At 50.9% G+C, this 24,489-nt stretch overlaps 1 protein-coding gene across 2 annotated transcripts in view; it reads left to right on the top strand.

Annotated features, from left to right (window-relative positions):
- NDST1 (N-deacetylase and N-sulfotransferase 1) overlaps positions 1-24,489 on the top strand; it is a 59,631-nt gene that overhangs the window by 5,581 nt on the left and 29,561 nt on the right. Inside the window, exon 1 of one of the 2 annotated variants that reach the window (XM_029050219.2) lies at positions 22,054-22,246. The exons of the other annotated variant lie outside the window; for it this stretch is intronic. The gene's annotated coding sequence lies outside the window, so the exon portion shown is untranslated. Of the gene's footprint in view, positions 1-22,053; positions 22,247-24,489 lie in introns of those variants that run through there. 2 annotated transcript variants of the gene reach the window in all.

The raw sequence follows: 24,489 nt of genomic DNA, 5'->3' as shown, positions 1-24,489 counted from the left end.
CCCTTCCTTGCCAAAGGAGACAAGAATGTAGGTCGGGCAGGGCCAGTTGATGCTGAAAGTAAGGGCAGACCTCCTCCCCGCCCCAGTGCTGGATGCCCACAGGAAGCCCGGTTCAGAGACAGCAGAGCTGCCTGAGAGCTGCTTGGGGGACAGAAGGTGGGAAATGGCCATTTTACCAAACAGAAAAAAAGAAGTGGCAATGAGACACACTCAAAAAGGAAACCAAATGTGTTTTCCAGGTCCTGGGAGGATATTGCAAACAATGGAGACGAGCGGAGGAGGGGCCGGGCGGGGGGTGGGGGCGTTGGTGGGTAAGGGGAAATTCAACTATAAAAAGGTCTTGGTAATGTCCTTAGAAAAATCTTACCATTCTGGTGGTTTGATTTCTTGAAGGCTTTTACAGGACTTCCCCAAATCAGGGCTGTGCTTCTGACCAGGCCCACTCAACCAGTGGCAGCAGCATGGCCTAGTGGATAGAATATGGACCTGGGAGTCAGTAGGACCTAGGCTCTAATCCCAGGTCCGCCACTTGTCTGCCATGTGACCTTGGGTAAGTCATTTCACTTCTTCGTGCATCAGTTCCCTCACCTGTAAAATGGTGACTAAGACTGTGAGCCCCATGTGGGACAGGGACTGGGTCCCAGTGCCTATTATAGTGCCTGGTATGTAGTAAGTGCTTAACATATGCCACAGTTCAGTGCCTTGGTCCTTCTCCTCCCCACTCCCCAGGCCCCCGGGATAGAGGCCAGTGGCCGAACGGGTGTCCAGGTCTGGTGGCTTAGAACTTTGGGCCACCTGACCCTTGTGCTCCCAGGGTCAGAGGCTTGAGGCCAACTTGAGGTGGGACTGCCAGCATTTCTGTAGAGGGCACTTCACTGGGGACAAGCAGCCTAGCCTAGTGGAAAGAGCACAGACCTGGGAATCAGAGGATCTGGGTTCTGATCCCAGCTCTACCAAATGCTTGCTGTGTGACTTTGGGCTGGTCACTTCTCCGTGCCTCTATTCTCCTGTTCTTCCGCTTCTTAGACTGTAAGCCCCATGTGGGACAAGGACTGTGTCCAACATAATTCACTTACCTCTACCCCAGTGTTTAGAACAGTATAAGTGCTTAACAAATACCATTAAAAACAAACAAGAGAAAAACTCAAGTTTATCACTGAGGGTTCCCTAGGTCATTGTGTTCACCTTGATGCCCCGCTTCTCCCTTCCCCGCCCCCCCTTTAGAGATGAGCAAGCCCTCCTTAGCTTCCCCCCACCCCCCAGGAGCCGAGACCCCACACCCCCCTTCCCCCCAAGCCATCTTCCGTTGGGCCCCGGTGAGTTCCTCTCAGGTCAGGCCAGGGGCAGCCGGAAGGGCTTTGCTTTGTGTTTGGAGGTGTAAGTTTGAAGTCTGTGAGGCATTGGAAGAAAACATCAGGCTTTTCAGCCCCTGTTCTACTCTGCCACTTTCAAATTGATAAAACAACCCCAGGCCTTGTAACTGAAATAAGCCAGTTAGGCTGAAGTCAGGAGAGAGAGACTTATCTTTATGAGGCTTTTTGGCATTGGGGGCTGAGACGGTGGGCCTCTCACCGAAGCCAGCGGGAGCAGAGAGGTGACCTGCTGTGAGTCCTGCTCAGTTGAGTGCTTACTGCGTTCAGAGAACTCTACTAAGAGTTTGGGAGAATGCAGTATAGCGGAGTTGGCAGTTACGCTACCTGCCCACAAGAAGCTTACAGTGGAGGGAAACTTTTTCTCTGGCTTTGGTCTCCCTCGTTCCAGGCCGCCGGTGAGGTTGGCTCCAGAGAGTGTGAATCACGTAGAGGAAGAGCACGAGGGGCGTGCGTTGACTTCGTCTGTTCCCTCTTCCTCCTCCTGCCCCACTGTTTTCTCCCTTCCCATCCCCAGATGCTGAGGCTTAGGCATGCGGCATTTCCAGGACAGCTGGGAAATCTGAGTCACTTCCAGTGGATTCTCAGGGAGCTGGAGCAGCAGGGCGTATTGTCTCTTATGAATCATGTTGTTCTCCCTTTCCCCTCCTCCCCCACCCCGTCCCCCAACCCCCAGCTCCAACCCCCACCCCTCCAGTCCAGACTCTAATGGAGGAATCTGCAGAAAATGAATCGATACCAAGTCATAAATTGTGCCCGTGTCTGCGGGCCTTCTAGCTAAAGGTGTTGGGCTCATGTTTCGCTCCCTGTTGTGGATGAGGTCTGTTGTCCGGGTCCGACGGAAGCACGGGCTTCCTCCGGGGAATATCCCAAAGCATCCATCTCTCTCCGCCTCCCCTCCTGCCACTGAGGATCCGTGCTCCCGCGTGCTCTCGGAACCCCTCCATCACCGCAGAGACTTGGAGCCTGTGTCATCTTATTCGTTTATGTTGCGTTTTAACGTTTCATCGCTCCTCTTGCGCTTGCCTCCAGTCCCTTCACCCCGCCTAAACTTTTAGATTGTGAGCTCCCCTAGGGACAGGAACCGTATTTAAGTCCCACCTGTGTGTACTCTCTCAGCACTCAGTACGGTGCTTGGCACACAGGAAGTTTTGAATTCTTTTACTACTTCTTTGGTCCAGCACAGTCCCCAGGAACACCGCCTCGTGCCCGGCCCGGATGAAGTTTCGGGGCAACTTGGGAGGGGAAGAGAGCCAGGCTCGGTCTCAAACTCCCACTATTACTGGCGACTCCGGGGTGTTGTCCCTCCCTGGTACTGCTTTGTAAATGGCCTCTTCAGTGCAGCCCCGGTTATGTAACGAGCCGAGTCTCGCCTGGCAGGAGCCGATGGATGGGCGGATGAGAAAACTTTCAACTTCGTTTTGCTGGTCGGGGTTTCTCTCCGTTTCTCCCTCCCTGCTTTTTGCCTGTCGTCCTAGTTATTAGCTGCCCTCTCTGTGTGAAATTGAGCCCCGGCTATTCTGCTACCAGATTTATCTAATCCAGTGGTTTAATATGCCCCGATACTATTTCTTTCGTCATCAGAACAAAGTAAAAGTATTTACAGCCTGTTTCAGTGACAGCAATGAGGATAATCCCCTTTGGAGAAAGTAGCATCCTCTTAGTGTGTTGCCAGGAGCTTGCTGAGTCTAGTGCTGTTTTCTTAATTGTAGCTTTCACCATTTGAGAGGTGAGGGAACCTCCATTTGGGGGGCGGGTCGGGGGGCTCTTTCTGCAGGAGATCGTGTGGGTTTCCCAACTCTATCTTCTCTCCTCTGCCCCCTGCCCTGCTGCGTACATCCAACCCACCCCCGGCCCTGAACTCTGAGCTTTCAGCGGGTCCCCTAGGGAGGTTGCTGTGGTGGAGGCTCCCAGGGAAGGCGGCCGGCTGGGTTTAGCAAATTGCTTAGCATCACTGAGGACTGCAATCCCTTCTGTGGGGCCTGGGGTACCGGCTTATCCTTAGGACCTCCTCCTACCCCCGGCTCCCCTAGATTTCTGCTTGAGCAGGGCTCAAAGGACAGAGAGTGAATGGGGCAGACAAAAGGCAGGCCTCAGCCTGAGCATCTGAGACGGAGGGTTTGAACCCCAACACGAGTGAGAAGCAGTATGATCCAGTGGGTAAAGCTTGGGCCTGGGAGTCAGAAGGGCCTGAGTTCTAATCCCGCTTGTACCCCTTGTCTGCTTTGTGACCTTGGGCAAATCACTTAACTTCTGTGCCTCAGTTGCCTCATCTGTAAAATGTGGATTAAGACTCCGAGCTCCATGTGGGACATGGAGTGTGTTCAACCTGATGAGCTTGTCTCTACCCCAGCACTTAGAAGAGTGCCTGGAACTTAGTAAGCGCTTAATAAATGCCATCTCAGCAGATCCTGGGGCCTTGGCTTTAGGGTCCTAGGAAGGCGGCTTGGGTGCTGACAGAGGTGAAAAGGTGGCACATCTTGAGCAATTGAGTGTGATTTGGCTGAGAATAGCCCTAGCCAACCCTGATGTTGGCACAAGCCAGGTGCTCTATTGAGTCTTTCTGAGCACGGATGACCCACCGTGTGCCAGGCCAGTAATTTCCAGGGGTAATGCCATTCGGGGTGGGGGTGGTATGTGGGTGTGTGTTTCTGTTTTCCAAAGCTACACTGAGTGAGTTGCAGATGAATGGATTTTCTGATGAAGAAACGCGATCTCCAGAGTTTACTTGAGTGTAAAGGAAAATCCCTCCCTTAACTAGCTTTAGAATAAGATGAAGTGTTTCCTCTCCCCTCGGCACCTAGGATGTTGACTAAAAGGACGCATGACTGGCCTCCGCTGATCAGATCCACATCCGTCCGTGTCACTGGCTGGGTGGGGAGTCATGACCAGGTGGGCACTGAAAAAATGCATTTCTGAGGCTCAGTACTGATCTGGGAATGAGATGTGTCTTGTTAAAATTTAAATTCTTAACATACTTGGCTGCAATTTGACCCTTTGAAATTCGTTTTCTTTTACTACCCCCTCCACGTCTATGGATTCGCAAAGACTGAGGCAGGGGCAGTGTGTTGCTAGCCTGGGAGAAAGAATGATATTGCTCTACAGGTTCCCAAAGTTCATCCGATGAAACTTCAGTTGTCCACTGGGCTGAGTTTTAGAATTTTAGAAGAGTCTTTTCTGTTTGTCTCCCATGACCCTCCGGCCCGTCCTGTCCTCCACATCTGGGTCTGTCCTGCCAATGCATCCATTCCCAGCCTCCGCTCAGAGCTGTGGAGGGGAGAGAAGTGGTCTGGCCCTTAAAGGTTCACTCTGCCTATTCTCCCTCCGTCCCCTGGATTTATGAAGCTCAGCGGCTTCTTGCCCGGCTTTCTCCCTCCACTGTGGTCAGGAAACGAAGGATTCGCGAAGATTGGTCCTCAACTCTCATGCGCACCCCACTCTGTACTCTGGTGTTTTCCTTGTTACACCCCCACCCACCCCGCTGTCCTTATGAAGGGTGAGAACTTCTTGTTGGGGTGGACTGGTTGCATATGCTTTGTCTAGTACTTGACCTGTTCCATTCCCCTTTGCTTTCTCAGATAAAATTGCCAATCTTCTACTTCTTAACCTTCTCCCACCTTCCCTGATTCCTGCTTCCTTCCCCACCAAGCACCTTCTGGTCCATATGCTGGGGATTGTCATGGGCTCTGAAAAACCCCACTGGGGGAAACCTGGCATAACTAGGTTATGCCCAGCCCCCCAAGACCTTCTACAGGCCAGAAGAGCCCCTCGACTTGGTAATGGCACCAAATTCCCCCCGGGATTGGGCCCCTGAAGGAGTCTGAGATGCTAATTCTGCCTCAGTAAATAATTGATCTGCCCAGTGGGGCTGGCCTGACCTTGAGCGGTGCCGGGAGGGGACGAGTGGGAGGGATGGTTGTTGCAGACTGCAAACTTGCTCAAGGGCTGTTGCCTGAACCCTCAGGAATTTGGCAGGCACAGAGGGTTGTTTGTGACACAGACCAAGACAAAGTACAGTAGCCTTAGACCTGAGGTTATCGTCCACTGGCGTCAGCAGGGTGTTTGGACAGAGGCCCCCGGCGGCTTAGCGTGGGATCCGATCTTCCAGTCTTGCCCTGTAAACGTCCCTGTGCCCATCTGCCAGGCCGCGTGGACCTTTTGGGGGTGGGTGTCCAGAGAGCCCACTGACCACCACACGCTACGTCGCCGAAGAAGGAGCCCTTAAAGTCTTCTGTGGGCCCAACGAGCGGCGGCTGAGGGGTAAGCGTGGCCCAAAGCGAATTTATGTTCAAGACCAAAGAGGAGTGTGCCTTGCCCAGCCGCCAGGGTGAAGCTGGGTTTACCCAAGCAAAGGCCTCGTGGGCAGCCGAGGGGAGCTCGAGTGTTTAGAAGGTTAATGATTTGAAAGCCCTCACTGGCCTACTTTTCCACCGGCAACCTCTCTCTGCAGCTGGTTGCCGGTGGTTGTTTTGTCCCCACCCCCTCCACTCTACCCCACCCCTCCCTCCAGCTCACTCTCTGCTGCTCCCCTTCTGCTCGTCTCCGAGGGAAGAGGGGTGGCGAGAGCCATGACTTTTCTAATTTAAGGGGCCTGCTGGGGGAAGACCCCCCCCCCCACCATTTACATGCATATCTTTAAATCCTTTTGTTTCTCCCTTCCTGCAGTTTATTTTAATGCCCCTCTCTTCTTCACCCTCTCCAGATCCGTAAGCCCCTTGAGGGCAGGGATCTAGTCTACTAACTCTATTGTTCTCTCCCAAGCACCGGCAACTACTCAATGAACACCATTTAGTGATCCTTTTGGGTAAAGCCAGTTAATGATGGCTAACAACCTTAGAAACAGGGTTTTAGCCCTCCTTGTCCAAGAGGTCTTTAGGTCTTGGCTGGGACTGTGGGGGTGGAGGAGGAGAGTAGTCTGTAAGCTCGTCGGGAGCAGAAAACTGCCTACAAACTTTTTTTTTTTGGTGTTTGTTAAGTGCTTACTATGTGCCAGTCACTCTATTGGGCTAGATACAAGGTTGGAAACTGTCCCTGTCCCCCATGGGGCTCACATTCTCAATCCCCATTTTACAGATGAGGTAACCGAGGCCCAGAGTAGTTAAGTGACTTGCCTAAGCACAGGCTTGTGCTCTATCCACTAAGCTATGCTACTTTGCAGTAACTCTGTTTATATTATACTCTCCCAAATGCTTAGTATCGTGCTTTGCACATAGTAAGTGCTCAATAAATACAATTGATTGATAGAATCTGGGAGAATCACTCCAATTCCAGGATTGTGGAAAGACCCCTGGTGATTGACTGTACGCCCTGACGGAGTTTCTGGCCGATCAGAGGGCAGAACGATTGCAGGTTGCTGGAGAAACTCTTTGGACTTGTGTTTACCCTCTAGAGGACTCAACCTGTGGTGGAGGGGGGAGTCACTATCATCAACACCCAAAGACTTCATCACCTGTCTGCAGTCACAGATGCAGTCTCTGCCCTTGAGGAGACAGCCCAGCTGTGAAAGGGCATGCAGACATCCAAATAAGCATTTAGAAAATCTCTCTTGTGTGAATGTAAAAGGATGAGTGCATTTGTATGGAGAGAATTGTTGCTTGAGGGTTTTTTTTATTAGAGTGATGGGCTTCTTTCATCCTGAGGCTGTGCAATGAATGTTTGAACACCCACCCAAAGTCAGAGATGGAAGCTGCACCTTCATCTCTTACAGGCAAGATTGGGGGTGATGTGAAAATTAGTTGGCTTACTTCCTCTGAGCCCCCCGACCTCCAATCTCTTCACCTGGTAGCTGTAATCAGCCACTACCTGACCCACAAGTGTCTTCTGCAATAGTGGAACCGAGAGATAGGTGGAATGAACAGCTTTCTTTCTTCGAAGGTAGAGAGGCCCCAGAACAAGAACTTTGTTTGGGCCTGACCTGGAAAAATAAATTGGGTTGAGGGTGGTTGACCCAACTCTCTTCCACCTCTCATTTTGGACTAGATTGATTGGTCCAGGCCTCCTGGTGATCATGGCGTCACCATCACAGATGCTCAGTAAGCCCAAGGCCCACAGTATCCTATAAGCTCGGTAAGGGCAGAGACCATGCCTTCTAATTCTGTTGTGTAGTACTCGTTCAAGTGCTTAGTACAGTGCTCTGCACATAGTGAGTATAGCACTTAGAATAGTGCTTAGTGCTCAGAAGAGTGCTTGTCACACAGTAAGCGCTTAACAAATGCCATCATTATTATTGAACCATTGATTGATTTTTACCCACATTCCTCTCCATGCAAGCTTAACTCTGCCCTTCCCACAGATGACATCCTAGCCAGGTACTTTTCAGACTTTAGTGCTGGGGCTTAGGCTGAGCCATTGATCTGGTACCCGTGGATGATTCTCTGCAGGCCCAATATCAATCAATCAATCAGTTTTGTTGAGTGCTTACAGTGTGTAGAGCACCATACTTAAGTGCTTGGGGAAGTACAATATAACAGAAACATTCGCTGCCCACAATGAATTTACAGTCTAGAGGGGGAGTCAGACATTAATATAAATAAATAAATTACGGATATATACAGAAGTGCTGTGGGACTGGGATGGGGGGATGAGAACCGGGAGCAAGTCAGGGTGATGGAGAAAGGAGTGGAAGAAAGAATATCTGAACATCTGAAAAATATCTGAAGGACTTGAATCTTTTTCCCTAGAATTGGTATGGAATCAGTAAAATTCTCATCTACCTAGATTGATTTAGGTAAGGTCCTTCCCAGGAACAGGGGCATGGATTGGTTGACCTCTGGAGATCCAGGTGGTTTCACCCTGCCCTCAGGCTTTCCCATGAAGTCCCAGATAAATAACCATGCCCCATCTCCAGATAGCTGATGGTCCTTTGTCTTATCTTCAGAATGTTAGGGCAGCACTTCTGTCCTGTTTGCTAAGCACTTATGGATTTGCTGTTATCAGTGGCTAAGCACTAGAGTTTTTGGGTTGGTGGTACAGGGCTCAGCTCCTGGGGACCTGTTTGGAATGTATTCTACATCTCATTTTCATACCGGTGTCAGACAAGGATTACAATAGTCCACCGTTGCAGTAATTCCTCCAGTGCACATCTAGGGGGAAAGATGGGGTTTCAAGGCAGATTGGTGTGGGTGGCAGTGGGAGTTTAACTGCCCCCTCCCCACCCCCTTGCCATGAGAAGGGAATCAGCACAGAGGAGGAAGGGAAGTCGGAGGCTATAGTTACTTTCCTCCTTTCCCCAGCTAAGCCCAATGGTAAATAAAGCATCCTTATACCCCACAAACTTGATTTTAAGGTAGTCTCCTTGTTTTCCTTCCCCATATGCTTGCCATTGCTATGTGTGTCCTTTTTTGGTGACCATCTGTGCAGGTGCCATCTTAGAACGGTGGCTTCCAGAAAGCAGGGAGCTGGGTCCTTCCTTAGTAATCAACACCGGCTGGTCCTCGGGCACCTGTTCCAGGGCCTTGCATCCCGTGGAGACTCAAGAAGCATCGCTTACTACTTCTGGCGTATTAAGTGTCGGGGGAGGAAAGATGATTAGAGAGTCGGCAAAATGAATTTGACAGGACCTGTCTGTGCGTGAGAGTTGGGGGACAGTGGGGAGAGGTTTGCCCTCTCCCTTCCTGGCCACCCGGACTGCCATTTTGATGGGCGAGGACTGAGGTGGGGGAAAGTTGGGGAGACTGGCCCTAATCCTGTGTGGGAAGAGGAAGCTTTGGGTGAAGGTGGAGCATTTGATGGTTTGAGCTTCCAGAGATAGATGCCTGGGGTCTCAGACCTGTTTGGGTCACAGGCTGGGCAAAGTTCAGGAGGCAGAAGGAGAGAGGTGGGTGGGAGGGGGACAGTGGGACAGTGGAGAGGTTTAAGGATTGGAAGAGAGGGGGGTAACACCCCCTTGCCACCTCTCAGCTAGGACTGGTCAAATGGGACTCCTGCTGGTTACTACCCTCATCTCCACCCATTCTGGGTTCCGGGAGGGAGTAGACTCGTCCTTATACACCACACTGCTAATATATACTGAGACCTGGAGGCCCTTAATACAGTGCTCTGTGCAGAGTAAACACTCAGTAAATACAGTTGATTGATTGATCAGAAGACTTCCCTTGGTTAGCCCAGTTTCCTCATCTTCCCTGGCTGTTGCTTGAGAGGAGTTAGTCCGCTTTGGTGTTCCCCTCCTCCCTCTGGTTGGTGAGGGATAAAGCAGAGGAGACAGCCCCTGGGGATGGACAATCACGTGCTTTTCCACCTGTGTGCCCTGTCTGCACCTTGCAATGTCTCTTCCTTTAATTGCTCGTCTAACACCTTTCTTTTCAAGATGTCTCCTCCCCCCTTTCCCCTCTCCCTCCTTTCTCTTTCTCCGCCCACCCCCTCTTTCTCTCTCTTCTTCTCTTCCTCTCTCTCCCCCACTCGCTACCTCCCCCTCCCCCCAACTCTCTCTTTGCATTTCCCCTTTGAATGTCCCAGTTTCAGCTCCTCCTGATCCCTCTGAGAGTCTGCTCTGCACAGTAATTACCCCTGGGCAAAAAGCATTTCCCCAATGCTTGAACCCTGATCTCTTTGCTGTTTCATTTTCCCTCTCCTCCCGGGATTGAGTCTCTGCAGTGCTTTCAGCCAGTCGAAGGGGTTGGGCAGGTTCTTGTCTCCGAGTCGGGGTATTTTCTGTTTGACTTTCCTGGTTTGTTTCATGTCTGCCTCATGGTCTCTTTGGGGATGGTAGGCTGTGTCCAAGTCTTCCCTCCTCCTCTGACAGGTGTTTCCGGCTCTTCTGTTTTGCCTAGGTAATAATAATGATACCTGTGGTATTTCTTGAGTGCTTTCCGTGTGCTGAGCACTGAGCTGAAGCCTGGGGTGGATCCGATACAGTCGGATCAGATGCAGCCCTTGTCGCGAGTGAGGCTCACGGTTTGAGGGAAGGAGAACAGGAATTTATTCCCCTTTATGTAGATGAGGAAACTGGGGGCACAGAGAAATGAAGTGGCTTCCCCAAAGTCACACGGTAGACAAGTAGCTGAACCGGGATGAGAACCCAGGTCTCATGACTCCAGCCTGGTGCTCTTTCTTGAGGCCACACTGGATCCTGAGATCTGGCTTCTTGGTGGGGCTTAAGAACCAGTATTCTCTGTATGGATCTGAGTGGGTTCCCCTGAGTCAGTCCAGGCTGGGTCACTGAGTGCCTTGGGGGAGAGAGGGGAGAGTGATGGTGGACAATCAATCAGTAAATCATATTTATACATTCAGTTGTATTTATCGAGCGCTTACTATGTGCAGAGCACTGTACTGAGCACTTGGGAGAGTACAATACAATAAACAGACACATTCCCTACCCACAAAGAACTTAGTCTAGAGGGGATCGAACCCATGGCCTCATATGTGGAAGGAGTGTGCTCTACCACTGAGCTATTTCCCCACGTAGTGCTTCCTACATGTAGAGCTCTGAATTAAGTATTCGGGAAAGTACAATATAACAGGGTTATTAGGCATGTCCCCTGCCCACGGTGAGTGTTCAGTCTACAGAGGAGGATCCACCTGCTGGGATGGGCAGAGATAAGGACTTTGTTTCAGCCCGTTCTACCATACCTCCGAGGCTAGCCTCTTCCCCTCCTCTTGTTCCTCTGTTCTTCAGTCTCCCATTCCCCCACTACCCCTATTCTTACCCCGATCACCACTGACATTGGATCCCCAGCTAGGGGAAGAGAGGGGAGCAGAGCCGTGGAGACACATCTAGCACGAAGAAGCCAGCCCATGCTTCCTCCTTCTAATCAATCAGTGGAATTTATTGAGAGCTTACTGTGTAGGGAGCACAGCACTAAACGCTGGGAGAATACAATACAGTAGAATTGGTAGGCATGTTCCCTGCCCACAATGAGCTTACAGTCTCGAGGGGAAACAGATATTTATGTAAATAAGTAAATTACAGATATGTACGTAAGTGTGGTGGGGCGAATACCCAATGTCCAAAGGGCACAGATCCAACTGCATAGGCGATGCAGAAGGGAGAGGAAGCTGGGGAAAAGAGGGCTTAATTGGGTAAGACCTCTTGGAGGTGATGTGACCTTACTAAGGCTTTGAAGGTGGGGAGAGTGATGATCTGGTGTATTTGGACAGGAAGGGAGTTCCAGGCCAGAGGGAAGGTGTAGGAAAGAGGTTGGTGGCGAGATAGATGAGACCCGAGCCCAGTGGGTAACCTAGAGGTAGAGAAATGAAGTGTGTCAGCTGAGCTGTAGTAGATCAGAGAGGTAAGGTGGAGGGGGCAAGCTAATTGAGTGCTTTAAAGCTGATGGTAAGGAGTTTCTCTTTGAAAGGGAGGTGGATGGCAAACAATGGAGGTTCTTGAGTGGGGAGGCCTCCATAGCTGACTTGGCTCCAGTGGTTGCTCAAGGCCAACTCTAAGAGCCTGGGCCTCTTCAGTGATCACGTGTCCCCCACTGTTGTTGCTCCTGGCTTAGGCCCAGGGAGTCTAACTAGCCTGTCCCACGAGGTTGGCAGGGAGAGAAAACCAAAGAGATGATAGAGTTTTCTGCCTTTATAAAACCTGCCTTACTGTGTGGGCAGTTCTAGTCAGTACATCTTAGAAGGGACATAGTGGAGCTGGAACTAAGAGAACCGGGGGAGAGTGTGAGGAGAGATTGGACAGATGAGGGCATGGTTGAAGTCTCCCAAATCTTGATGGTTTGTGGATGGGGCCAACACGGAATTGCTGTTCATCAATCAGTCGATCAGTGGTATCAACTGAGTGCTTATTGTGTGCAGAACACTGTACTAAGTGAGAGAGTACAGTACTCAAGGAGCTTACAGTCTAGAGTGGGAGACAGACACTGATATAAACTATGGATATGTACATAAGTGTTGTGTGGAGGGTGGGGTGGACGTCAAGTGCTTAAAGGGTACAGATCCAAGTGTAAGGGTGACTCAGAAGGGAGAGGGAATAGGAGAAATGAGGGCTTAATCAGGGCAGGTCTCTGGAGAAATGGCCTGAATGTTGTTTTTGGAAAAATGACCTTGGTAGGAGAATGAAGTATGGATTGGAGTGGGGAGAGACAGGAGGCAGGAAAATCAGCAAGGAGGCTGATGCATTAGTCGAGGCGAAAGAGAATAAGTGCTCCAGTAAGCATAGTGGCAGTTTGGATGGAGAGAAGAGGGTGGATTGTAGCAGAGGAAGCGTACTTTGGAGGTTGTGGGTTAGTGGTATGAGATCGGCAGAGGGATGGGCAAGAGAGGGAATTGAATTCATTGGAAAGGGTAATATTGAGGATGTCGGTTTGTGCCTGAAGAGAAGGTAGTTTGGGTATGGAGACCAAATAGGGCATGATGACTTTAGAAAACTGGAGGGCGCAAAAGATCGGAGGTCTCTTTAGGGGAATAGGACAGATTTGTGGGGGAGTGTGTGTGGGAGAGAAAGGTGAGGAGGCTGTGGCTGGATTGAGTAATTTCAGAGTTGGTAAGGGCAGAGATGGTACGGTGACTAGAAATGAGGAGATGGAGCCTGCGTCCAAGGGATCAAAATGGTTCAGAAACTTGCAGGAGGGACCTGAGGGGTGGTAAATGACCCAGACTAGTAAATGGAGTGAGCGGTAGAGGTGGGTGATAAGGACTTTAAAGGAAGGGAAAGTGAGGGATACTAAATCCCACCACCCCCGGCCTGTGGGGACACCCGTTGACAACTGAGGGTGGGAGTTTCCAAGCAAACCAAAGGAAATACTTCCTCACTCAGCAGGTGGTAGGCTTTTGGAAGCCATGTGGGCTGAAAATATTAACTGGTTCCAGGGGATTTGGAGAAATTCATGGATTAGGGACCAAGAGCGGACAAATTCAAAATGCTAGGTGATCCATCTCGAACCACTAGGATCAATGATGAGGAGTGGGGATCAATGTTGAAGAGTGGGGTGACTGTCACCCTGTCGTTGTAGTTGTTGTTATTGTATCAGGCCTGGGTTCGATTTCTGCCAGTGTATGTTTCTTTCCCCCTCTAGACTGTAAACTCATTGTGGGCAGGGAATGTGTCTATTTATTGCTGTACTCTCCCAAGTGCTTAGTACAGTGCTCTGCACACAGTATGTGCTAAATAAAGATTGAATGCACAAGTGAATGAATGACTCTGTTAAGCACTTACTATGTGTCAAGCACGCTTCTAAGCATGGGGGTAGATTCAAGTTAATTAGGCTAGACAGTCTGGAAATGGAGATATAGAGAAGTTGTGACTTGCCTAAAGGTATGCAGCAGGTAACCGGTTGAGCCAGGATTAGAACCCAGGTCCTCTGGCTCCCAGGTCTGTCCTCTTTCCCCCGACCATGCTGCACCCGCTTTTTGCCGGCATCTGGTTGCCACTGTCGGTGGTAGGACCTTCTTCAAACTCCCCTGGAACTAACTGATATTGGTTTGGCCCAGTTATGGCATTGCTTCTAATCTTCTGTGAGAAGCATTGGGGCAGTATGTTGTTGCTTAGCCTGGACAAGGGCCAGAGGCACAGACAAATTCTGTGCCCAGTCACCTCTGGCTGATGACTGACGGCTGGAGGCTTGGCACTTGCAGAGAACAAGCCTCCAATCATCCATACTCAGAAGTCCCTGGTGCAACCCTCCATTGGGCCAATTTGTGAGATTTTTTTCTCTTTTCTTTTTAAGTCCCTGCTCCATGCCTTCTGCCTCTGTTCTGGTTTCCACCTGGAACTTGCTAAATGCTCTTTATCCCAGGAACAAAGCTTTCCTCTTGCAGCTTTTCCCGTTGACAGCAGGAAAAGGGCAGGCCTGGCCTGCCGCCCCCTCCTCTCTTGGTGTAAGCGTGGGGGAAGCTCGTGTCGGAGACAGAGGGTTCTGGGAATGAAAACGAATTTGGATGAGGTGTCCCGGCCCTTTGGTCCTCCTGGCTGCTGAAGTTATCACACGTTGGGATTCTGTGCTGGGGAAATGAAGGAAGCGCCCATTTCCTTTTCTTTTTGAACCTCTTTTTTTTCAAGACATCCGCCATTGTACCTTTCTCTCTGCTCCCATCTCTTTTTCTCTCCATCCATCCTTCTCTTCCCCTTTGTTTATCACCTCACCATTCTCTATTCATTCTGGAAGAAGAAAAGACAGATCTGGAGGGGCCAATTAACATCTTGAGGGCTGCCTAACCTTTCAATCAATCAGTCAATCAGGCAGTGGTATTATCTGAGCACTTGCTGTGTACAGAGCACTGTACTGAACGCTTGGGAGAGAACAATATAACAGAGTTGGTAGACATGTTCCCCGCTTACATGTTCCCTCGTCCCCTATCTCCCCCATCCGTTGCCCCCACCGACCTGGCCACGTACTTTATTGAGAAAATTGAAGCCATCCGACATGATCTCCCTAAAACCTCCCCTACTCCTCTTCAGTCCCTCCCTCCTACCCCTTCTTCAACTTTCCCATCTTTCCCAGATCTTGCATCTTTCTCAAGAGGAGATCTGCCTCCTCTCAAAATCCACCCCCTCCATCTATACCTCCAACCCCATCCCTTCCAACTTTATCAAAGCACATACCCCCTCCCTTTTTCCCCAACTTCCGTCTTCAACCGCTCACTCTCCACTCGCTTTTCCCCCAACTGCTTTCAAGCATACTCATGTCTCCCCTGTCCTTAAATACAGACCTCCCTTGACCCAGAGCTCCCTTCAGTTATTGCCCCATCTCCCTCCTACTATTATTCTCCAAACTTCTCGAGAGAGTCGTCTACACCTGCTGTCTCCACTTCCTCTCCTCCGATTCTCTCCGTGACGACCCCCGGCCCCACCAATTTGACTTCCACCCTTTTCACGTAAACTGCTCCCCCGAAGGTCACCGATGATCTTCTTGCCAAATTTATTGGCCTCTACTCCATCCTAATCCTCTTCGACCTCCCTGTTGACCACTCTCTTTTCTTGGAAACATTATCCAACCTCTTCTTCACTAACACTGTCCTCCCCCGGTTCTCCTCTGTCTCTCTGGCTTCTCATTCTCAGTCTCTTTCGCAGGCTTCTCCTCAGTCTCCCACCCCCTAACTGTGGGAGTCCTTCAAGGCTCAGTTCTATTCTCCATCTACACCCACTTCCCCATTCGCTCCCTTGTCTTCAATTCCCAAGTCTACATCTCCAGCCCTGATCTCTTTCATGAAGTCTTCCCCAAATAAGCCCTCATTTCCTTTTCTCCCACTCCCTTCTGTGGTGCCTGTGCATTTGGATTTGCATCCTTATTCATTCCTCTCTCATCCCCACGGTACTTGTTCACATATCCTTAATTTATATTAATATCTGTATCTTCCTCTAGACTGTAAATTCACTGTGGGCAGGCAACACGCCTACAAACTCTTTTATACCGTACTCTCCCAAGTGCTTTGTGCAGTGCTCTGCACACAGTAAGTGCTCAATAAATATGATTGTTCGATAACAAGCTTACAGTCTAGAGGGGGAGACAGACATGAATATAAATAAATTACAGATATATACATAAGTGCTGTGGGGCTGAGGGGAGGTAAATAAAGGGAAAAGGAATGAAGGAGATGGAGAGACAGTATGGTCTACTGGATAGAGCACGAGCCTGGGAGCCAGAAGGAGCTGGGTTCTAATCCTGACTCCGCCACTTTGCTGTGTGAACTTGGGCAAGTCACTTCACTTCTCTCAGCCTCAGTTACCTCATCTGTAAAATGGGGATTCAGACTGTGAGTCCAATGTGGGACATGGACTTTGTCCAACCTGATTAGCTTGCATCTACCTCAGCACTAGAAGCTGAGAAGCAGCGTGGCTCAGTGGAAAGAGCACGGGCTTTGGAGTCAGGGCTCATGAGTTCGAATCCCAGCTCTGCCACTTGTCGGCTGGGTGACTGTGGGCAAGTCACTTAACTTCTCTGTGCCTCAGTTCCCTCATCTGTAAAATGGGGATTAAGACTGTGAGCCCCACGTGGGACAACCTGATTCCCCTATGTCTACCCCAGCGCTTAGAACAGTGCTCGGCACATAGTAAGCGCTTAACAAATACCAACATTATTATTATTATTATCACTTAGTACAGCCCTGGACATATTGTCCTGTCTTATGCCGTCGAGTCGTCTCCTACCTATAGCGACGCCATGGACACATCTCCTCCAGAATGCCCACCTCTATCTTCAGTCGTTCTGGTAGTGGATCCATAGAGTTTTCCTGGTGAAAATGTGGAAGTGGTTTACCATTGCCTCCTTCGGCGCAGTCAACTTGAGTATCTCCCGTGCCGCTGCTGCCCAGCCCAGTTGAGTTTTGACTCATATTAGATTGCCTTCCACTCGCTAGCCACTGCCCAAGCTAGGAATGAAATGGACGGTCCTCTGCTTGACTTTCCCTCCCGTAATTGAGACTGGTGTACCTTGAGAGGGGCCTGGGCATATAGTAAGTGCTTAACAAATACCATTAAAAAAAGGGCTTAGTTGGGGAAAGTCTCTTGGAGGAAGTATGGTTTCCTGGGCTGGGCTGCTGGCTGGGGCTATAGTAGGTAGGTACAGGGAGGTGCTGGCTGGTGGCTGGGGCCCTCTGGAATCAAGGGGTTGGGGCAGAAGACCCTTTGTCACCTGAGATGCAGGTATCGGACGGGGTGATGCGTGGGGGGCTCCCCTGAGTGGTAACCATTTATTGATTTCCCAAACAGCTGTCTGCTGCTGCTCTGACTCAGGCCTCCTCTGAGCTGATGATTCTGGGCAGGGCTGGCTGAACTTCTTTGTTTCTCTGAGCTGATGGAAAGCACCGAAAGAAAAGTGTACATCCAGGCTGGGCTGGGAACTAAGATAACCACCGACCCTTGACCAGGGCCCAGGCCTCCCTCCGTCTTCAGCCAGCTCCCGGGGCCTTTCCCAGCATGGGCTGTTCTTTCAGGGTTCCCCAGGGGCGTGTCTCATTGCATCCCGCGGTAGTGGGGGTTTGGTGCTGCACAGGGGACTTTTTTTTTAGGGTCTCTGCACGGGGTCGATAGTGTGTGGGATTAATTTGCTGTCTTTTGCAGAATGTAGGTTTTGTGCTGTAAATCCAGATGGAGGGGGGCGAATAGCTAGAGTGCAAGGCTTTGTTTTAGGGATAATGGGCATTAAATAAAATCACGGGCAGAAGCTGGAGCCCGGCAAGGCGGCTCAGAGCAGGAGCTTTCCAACCGGAGATGCTGGCAAGCTAGGGTCCTTCTCAGGCCCAGGAGGGGGTGGTCCTGACCGACGCCATGGGGACTCTCTCCCCGTCTGGGGCACACCCTCCTCCCGCCCTCCCCACGTTGGAGTGGGCACTGACCCGCCAGGCCGGAGCCCGGGAGAGGTTGACGTTGCAGAGTGTGCCCGGGGCCAAACCAAACACTCTTGTGGCGCCTTGGCATCAGAGATTTCTGCCCACCCAGGAGCCTTTGAGAGCCCCAGCTCCCTGAACTCTCTGCTCAGTCAGGCTGGGTCTCTGTTGTCCAAGACCCCAGGAGCAGAAGCAGTTTGGGGGGTTGAGAAAGGGGTAGGCACTTGCCCTGCTAGTCTTCCCCGCCAGGCATTTTCCCACAGTGTTTGTATTTGCTCCTCATCCCCACCAGCTAAGTTAGATGGGTGCCCACCCCCAACAGAGAGGAGTCATCATCATCATAATTATGGTACTTGTTAAGCGCTTACTGTGTGCCAAGCACTGCTTAAGCACTGGGGTTAATACAAGTTAATCAGGTTGGACGCAGTCCCTGTCCCATATAGGGCTCACACTCTTAATCCCCATTTTACAGACGAGGTAACTGAGGCCCAGAAAAGTGAAGTGACTTGCCAAAGGTCAAACAGCAGACAGGTGACGGTGCCAGGATCAGAACCCAGGCCCTTCTGACTCCCAGGCCTGTGCTCTATCCACTAGGCCAGGGCTGCTTTCAGGCTGTACAAAATTCCTGTCCCACATGGAGAGAGAAACATTTAATCTCCATTTTACAGATAGAGAAATCTGAGGACAAGAAGTTAGGTGACTTGCACGAAGTTACCCAGAAGTCAGCCAATCATCATGGGTCCGAATCCCGGCTGTGCCACTTGTCAGCTGTGTGACTGTGGGCAAGTCACTTAACTTCTCTGTGCCTCAGTTCCCTCATCTGTAAAATGGGGATTAAGACTGTGAGCCTCATGTGGGACAATCTGATTACCCTGTATCTACCCCAGTGCTTAGAACAGTGCTCGCACATAGTAAGGGCTTAATGAATACCAACATTATTATTATTATATTTATTGAGCACTTACTGTGTGCAGAGCACTGTACTAAGTGCTGGGGAGAGTACAATACAACAGATACATTCCCTGCCCACAGGGAACGTACGGTGCTTTGCACACAACAAGCACGCAATAAATATGTTTAAATGAATGAATCTAATGGCAAGTAAGAAAGTGTACCCACAGGAGAATTGGGGTCTAGTTGCAGCTTGGCCAGTGTCTTGCAATTTCTTCCCTTCACCTCTGTTCCTTAAATAAGCATAATAATAATAATGGGATTTGTTAAGCAGTTTCCTTGTTGCCTGTAGACTGTGAACTCCTTGTGGACATGAATCTCTTCCACCAGCTCTACTGTGCTGTACAAGCACTTAGCACAGTGAGCACTCAATAAATACCATTGATTGATTGCCAAGTACTGGGCTAAGCACTAGAGTAGATGTAAAATAATCTGGTTGGGAGCAGTCTCTGTTCCCATGGGGCCCAAGATCTAAGGGGCAGGAGCAGGGGTTTCCCCATTTATAAAATGAGAACAGGAATATGTGCACTCTCCCCCTCTCTCACAGGACAATTAGCGGGGTATCAGTAATGGGCTTCAGAGAAATCCCAGAGAAGTACAAGGTTTTATTGTTCTCATTTGGAAGCGTGCATTGTATGTTGTGTGCATAACCCCTTTGTGTGGGGGGCGGCGGGGAGGGGACATTTCAGGGAATTTATTTAAGGGCAAGCAACATTAATAGGCCTGTGTGCAGGGGTGTGAGTATTAATGAACACACTATGCCACGTGTATCTCTTTCTGTCTTTCTCTCTCTCTCTCTCTCACACACACACACATACACACACACACACACACACACACAGCAACAGCAGCAGCACAGAAGGGTCCAGCTGTGGCTCCATGTAAGCCTGCTGAATCCGGACACACACACAATATGTGTTGGAAACTGGGTCCGGTCTGACTTTGAAGGCCTGGGGAGGGGGCCGAGACGTTGGAGGCATCCTTTCATGCCCTGCCTCCCCCCTCTTTCCCCAGCCCAGGCTCCTAACAGCTAGACTCCACTGTCACACTGCCAGAGGCTGGAAGGAGATTAGGGGTTTTCTGTGTCTCTTCATCCTACAAAGCCTTTCCTTTCTTCTCTCCCCGATGCTCCTCTGCTGCCTTGATCAATCAGGGTGGAGGACCGGCAGGGGTTGCTTCTGGTCTCCCAAGGCCATGGGGACTGGAGAGTGCAGGGGCTGAGTTGCTGACCCCCCCCCAGGACAGAGGGCAGACCCCTCCTCCCTTTAGGAAGGTCTTCTGGGTCAGTCCATTTAGAAGGCGATAGCCAATCTATCAGTCAGGGGTATTTACTGAGTGCTTACTGTTGTGTAGAGCACTTTAGAGTATAACAGAGTAGGTAGACATGTTCCCTGACCTCAAAGAGCTGACAGTCTAGAGGGGGAGACAGACATTAATCTAAATTACAGATCTCTACATAAGTGCTATGGGGCAGAAAGCAGGGTAAAAATCCAAGTGCAAAGGTGAAGTCCAAGCCAGAGCATGCTGGTTTTATTGCTGGATTAATAATTGTGTTATTTGTTAAGTACTTACTATGTAATAATAATAATTTTGGTATTCGTTAAGCGCTTACTAGGTGCTAAGCACTGTTCTAAGCGCTGGGGTAGATGCAAGGTAATCGGGTGGTTCCACATGGGGCTCACAGTCTTCATCCCCATTTTCCACATTAGGGAACTGAGGCCCAGAGAAGAGAGGTGCCTTGCCCAAGGCCACAAAGCAGACAGTGGCGGAGGCGGGACTAGAACCCACGTCCTCTGACTCCCAAGCCCGGGCTCTTTCCACTAAGCCACGCTACTTATCTATGTGTCAAGCACTGTACTCAGCATTGGGGTAGGTACAAGATAACCAGGTTGTTCATTTTATGTTCATTTTACAAATGAGGGAACTGGGGCACAGAGAAATATAGGGACTTGCCCCAGGCCACATAGCAGGCATGTGATGGAGATGGAAGTGGAACCCAGGTCTCCTGGCTCTCAACCCTGTTCCCTTTCTGGCTCTCTTCCCTTCCCCCTTGATGTGTTACTTTGCCTTGAAGTTGCCTTGGGCCAGATCCTCAGGCTAGTCCTCCAGCTGGTGGAGCAAGTTTTCTTGCCCCAACTTTTTTTCCCCGGGGAAAGAGTGGCCAGGGTGTGGGTGAATATATGAGGAAGAGAGTGAGGGGTGGGGCTGTTCCACCTCTCTGCTGAAGAACTCCTGGGAGAGTCCCACCTAATTTGGGAGATTAGGAGATTGATTCATATCAATTCTACTTATTGAGCACTTATTCTGTGCAGAGCATCGTACTAAGCACTCGGGAGAGTACAATATAACAATAAACAGACATTCCCTGCCCACAGCGAGCTTACAGTCTAGAGGGGGAGACAGACATTAATACAGATAAATAATGCTAGAGCAGCCGGTTTCCTGTGGTCCATTCAGAGGTGCAGGTTTTAGGGTATCCAGGCTCCATGCCGAAGGACTACTTGTTCTGTTTTGTTTTGTTGTCTGTCTCCCCCGTTTAGATTGTGAGCCCGTTGTTGGGCAGGGATGGTCTCTTTCTGTTGCCGAATTGTACATCCAAGCGCTTAGTACGGTGCTCTGCACATAGTACGCACTCAGTAAATATGATTGAATTGAAGGAATGAATGAGTGAGCCCCCGGGGGACTAACCCTAACTCCTCCCCATCCCTCATCTTGGTGTGTCCCAGCCTGCACCCTCTGTTCAGGAGGCTGGTCTTCCAAGGTGGCTTTGGGGGGGGAGGGGGTTGGGGGGAGGGAGGTAGAGGCAGGGGTGTGGCAGATTAGGAGAACGCTGGAGGCATTAGGAGGTGCGGAGGGTGTTTGCTGCCTGACTCCAGCCCCTGGGGCGGCCTTGGGGGAGGGCTCGTCTGGGGAAGCTGGGGTGATGGTAATGTTGTTTGTCAGGGCTCTGGCAGATTAGGAGTGGCTTCTGCCAGCCCTCAGTGCACGGGGAGCCAGGCGACTGGTGGCTGGTGGTGTTCACTCTGTGGCGTTGTCAGGTGGGTATCTTCTTGCTCTTCCCCCTGCCCCCCATCTCTCTCTCTCTCTCTCTCTCTCTCTCCCACTTCAGCCCCCACCCACTCCCCCGCCTTTACCCCACATGGGATTGGATCTGATCTCCTGAATGCTGGGTCTGTGGATGGCAAAGGGAAAGGGATTGCTTTCCTGTCATCTGCCCCAGTCACTGGAGCAGATTTCTGAAGCCTCTGGTTCCTCCTGGACCCATCCGGTGGCAGATGGGTGAGACGAGAGAGGCGCCAATGTGAGACTCCTGGGCTATTCCCAGCTGGAGGGGGCATGGAGAAGGTGGGTGGAATGAGGAGCAGTAGCACTGAGCTTCTCCCGGGACTTTTCCCCAAGAACTCTGTGTCCCAAAAGCATCTGGAGTGGACACTTTCTGTGTGTTAATAATTTACTCGATGATTACACGTAAAATTTGTGAGAGATTTTAAACAGTGGATTTTAATTCTCAGCCCACATTGTCCCCTTTCCTCAGTTTGGGAGAGTTTGGCACCTCCATGGCCCCGCCGGCTGCCCCCACCCCCTAATTCCCGACTCCCGACTCATTTCAGTGCCAGTGAGCAAGCTGGTTTTGAGATTTGGTTTACTCCTGGCAGACGGTTATCTCTCGGACCTCCGTAGCTCCTGGTACCAGGCGGTGCTTGTTCAGTAACGCAGTGAGTAATAAAACTTCCCCGGTGGGGCCGGGCTGAAGGCGACAGGGCCAGGGTGCTGACCCCTTTGACTTTGCGAGTGCAGCTGGCCCTGTCGTTTGGGCCCCCCCCCCCCCCCCCCGGCTCCGCTCACATCAGCAGAGGGATCCGGAACGTGTCAGTCCCGAGCCCGTCTCTGCAGCTGGGGGGTCAGGAGCCAGCTGAGTCTGAACATCTGGCTGTGGCTGGGGGTGGAGAGCGGAGGTGGAGCATCGAGCCTCAGTGGGCTCACCAGGATCTGGATGCCCTCCACCCAGCCCCCTCCACGTCTCTCCCAGGTTGGGGTCTGGCAGGGTGCTCTCTGGGTCCTAAGGAGGGCTCTTAGCTTTGGTTGGGGGGAGTCTCTGCATCCTGGGCTTAATCCCAGGCCCACTAGTCATCCTGTTCCAGGAACCTGGTCAAGTTCCTCTTCTGGAAAGGAAGCCAATGCCTAGCCCTAAGACTAGGGTCGGGTGACCGGCTCTAGGCCCTAGTGACCAGGTTTAAGTGTCGGAGGCCCATCTGGGCCCTGGAGGCCACAGATACCTTTCCTACCATCTGCGGCCCCTCTGGGTTTATAGAGGGACGCTAATGGTTGTGGTTCTGGCTGCCATCTTCCCCCTCAGACTCCCGGCTGCAGCTTGGTGGTAGGGGGAGGGAGGCTGTTCTCTACAGGACCGACCCTCTGCTGCGGCGACACCCGTTGGCTCTGTGTCTCGGCTTTGATTTCAACTTCTCCCACTCCTAGGGCTGAGTGTTTGGAATGGATGAAAATGAGATGCAAGCCCGGAAGTCATTAGGAATTCAGGAATGTGTGGAATCGTTTAGAGGACAGTTCTGCCTGGAGGCAGGGGACTGATCTAGATGACACCTGAGGTTTTGCTTCCCTCCCAAAGCTCCTAGATTGGTGCTCAGGAGCCCTCTCTTAGTGTGTAACTTTGCTCAGGGCTCTGAGTCCTGTTTATTATAGGTTTAGGTTCCCTGATGGCGGCTGTCTCTCCCCTTACATATTTCCTACCACAGGCATGAGTTGAGGATTGTAAAAGGATCGGTCCATCTCAATGATCTGTTGCTCCTGGTACAGGTGTCCTGGACAACGGAGGGAGTGGGTTATTCCCACGAAGTCATCGTTAGCCCCGGGCATCCCCTGGCCTGTGTGCTGAGGTTCCTAGAACGATGGTGGCATTTTCCCAGAGAAAGGAGGAATCTACCTCCAGGGCTGTCAGTTAAGGGCTGGGGCCTGGTCCCCTTCCTGGAAGACTGGGTCTGCTACGAGGGAGCTGGATTCTGAGAAGCTTTGGGTCGACCAAGCGATCGGCCTTCCTCCCTGCGAGGGAAAATTGCAGGCTTGATTCGGAAGAGTCCAAATGCACAGTGTTTATCTAGTTAAGGATGATAGGTGCCTCTGCGTGCGTGTGCGTGTGTGTTGCCTTGTGTTTGCACTGTTTCTTAATCCTTTCCCTGGGAGGCATTTGGGTATTGCAGAGGCTGAGTTGGTGGTGAATGACCGCAAGGACCTGTTTGTTTCTTTTTACGTGCCTTTTTTTTGTTTTTGGTATTTTCTTAAGCGCTTACTATTTGCCAGTCACTGTACTAAGCGCTGGGCCAAGCTAATTAGGCCTTCGGTTACTCCTGTTTTTTTTTCTCTTCTGTTTTTTTCTTTTTCTTTTTACAAAACCCAAGTATGTCAGCAGCTACAGATTTCCTGGTGGCCCGTACAGCAGCACGGCATTTTCTGGGAATTTTGGGAACCACGCCACCCCCACTCCCTACCCTCTAGTAATCAGCAAGTGAGTGCAGAGGGGGCTGTGGGAGGAGAGGAAAATTCCAAGAAAGAGATTCCGGTTTCAGGCTTCTTAGGGGCGGTAGCCTCAAGCTGTGAGTCCGGAGGGGGAAGATGATGGAGAAACATCCAGGCGGGTTGTGAAGCAAAAGTTGATTTTTAATATTTGCAGCTGACGACTGTAGCTTATGGAGGGGTGGAGGGAGGGGGTGTGTGTGTGTGTGTATGTGTGTGTGTGTGTGTTTCCCTCCCACCTGCTGCCCTGCTGGTAATTAAAGTTGAAGGTGTAATCCCTCCCTGTCAAACCCTGTCTCCTTGTTCAGCTTTTCCAAGCACTGACACTAAATCTTTTGGCTGTCATTTCTCTGCCTGTAGCCAGGGGACCTCTGGTGTCACCGATTCAGGCCTCCTGTGGTTAATAATAATAATAATAATAATGATGGCA

The sequence above is a fragment of the Ornithorhynchus anatinus genome, chromosome X1 (genome assembly GCF_004115215.2).
Source record: "Ornithorhynchus anatinus isolate Pmale09 chromosome X1, mOrnAna1.pri.v4, whole genome shotgun sequence".
In the NCBI taxonomy this organism is placed as follows: domain Eukaryota; kingdom Metazoa; phylum Chordata; class Mammalia; order Monotremata; family Ornithorhynchidae; genus Ornithorhynchus; species Ornithorhynchus anatinus.
The sequence above is the reverse complement of the archived record's forward strand: the minus strand, read 5'-3'. Positions and strand labels throughout refer to the sequence as shown.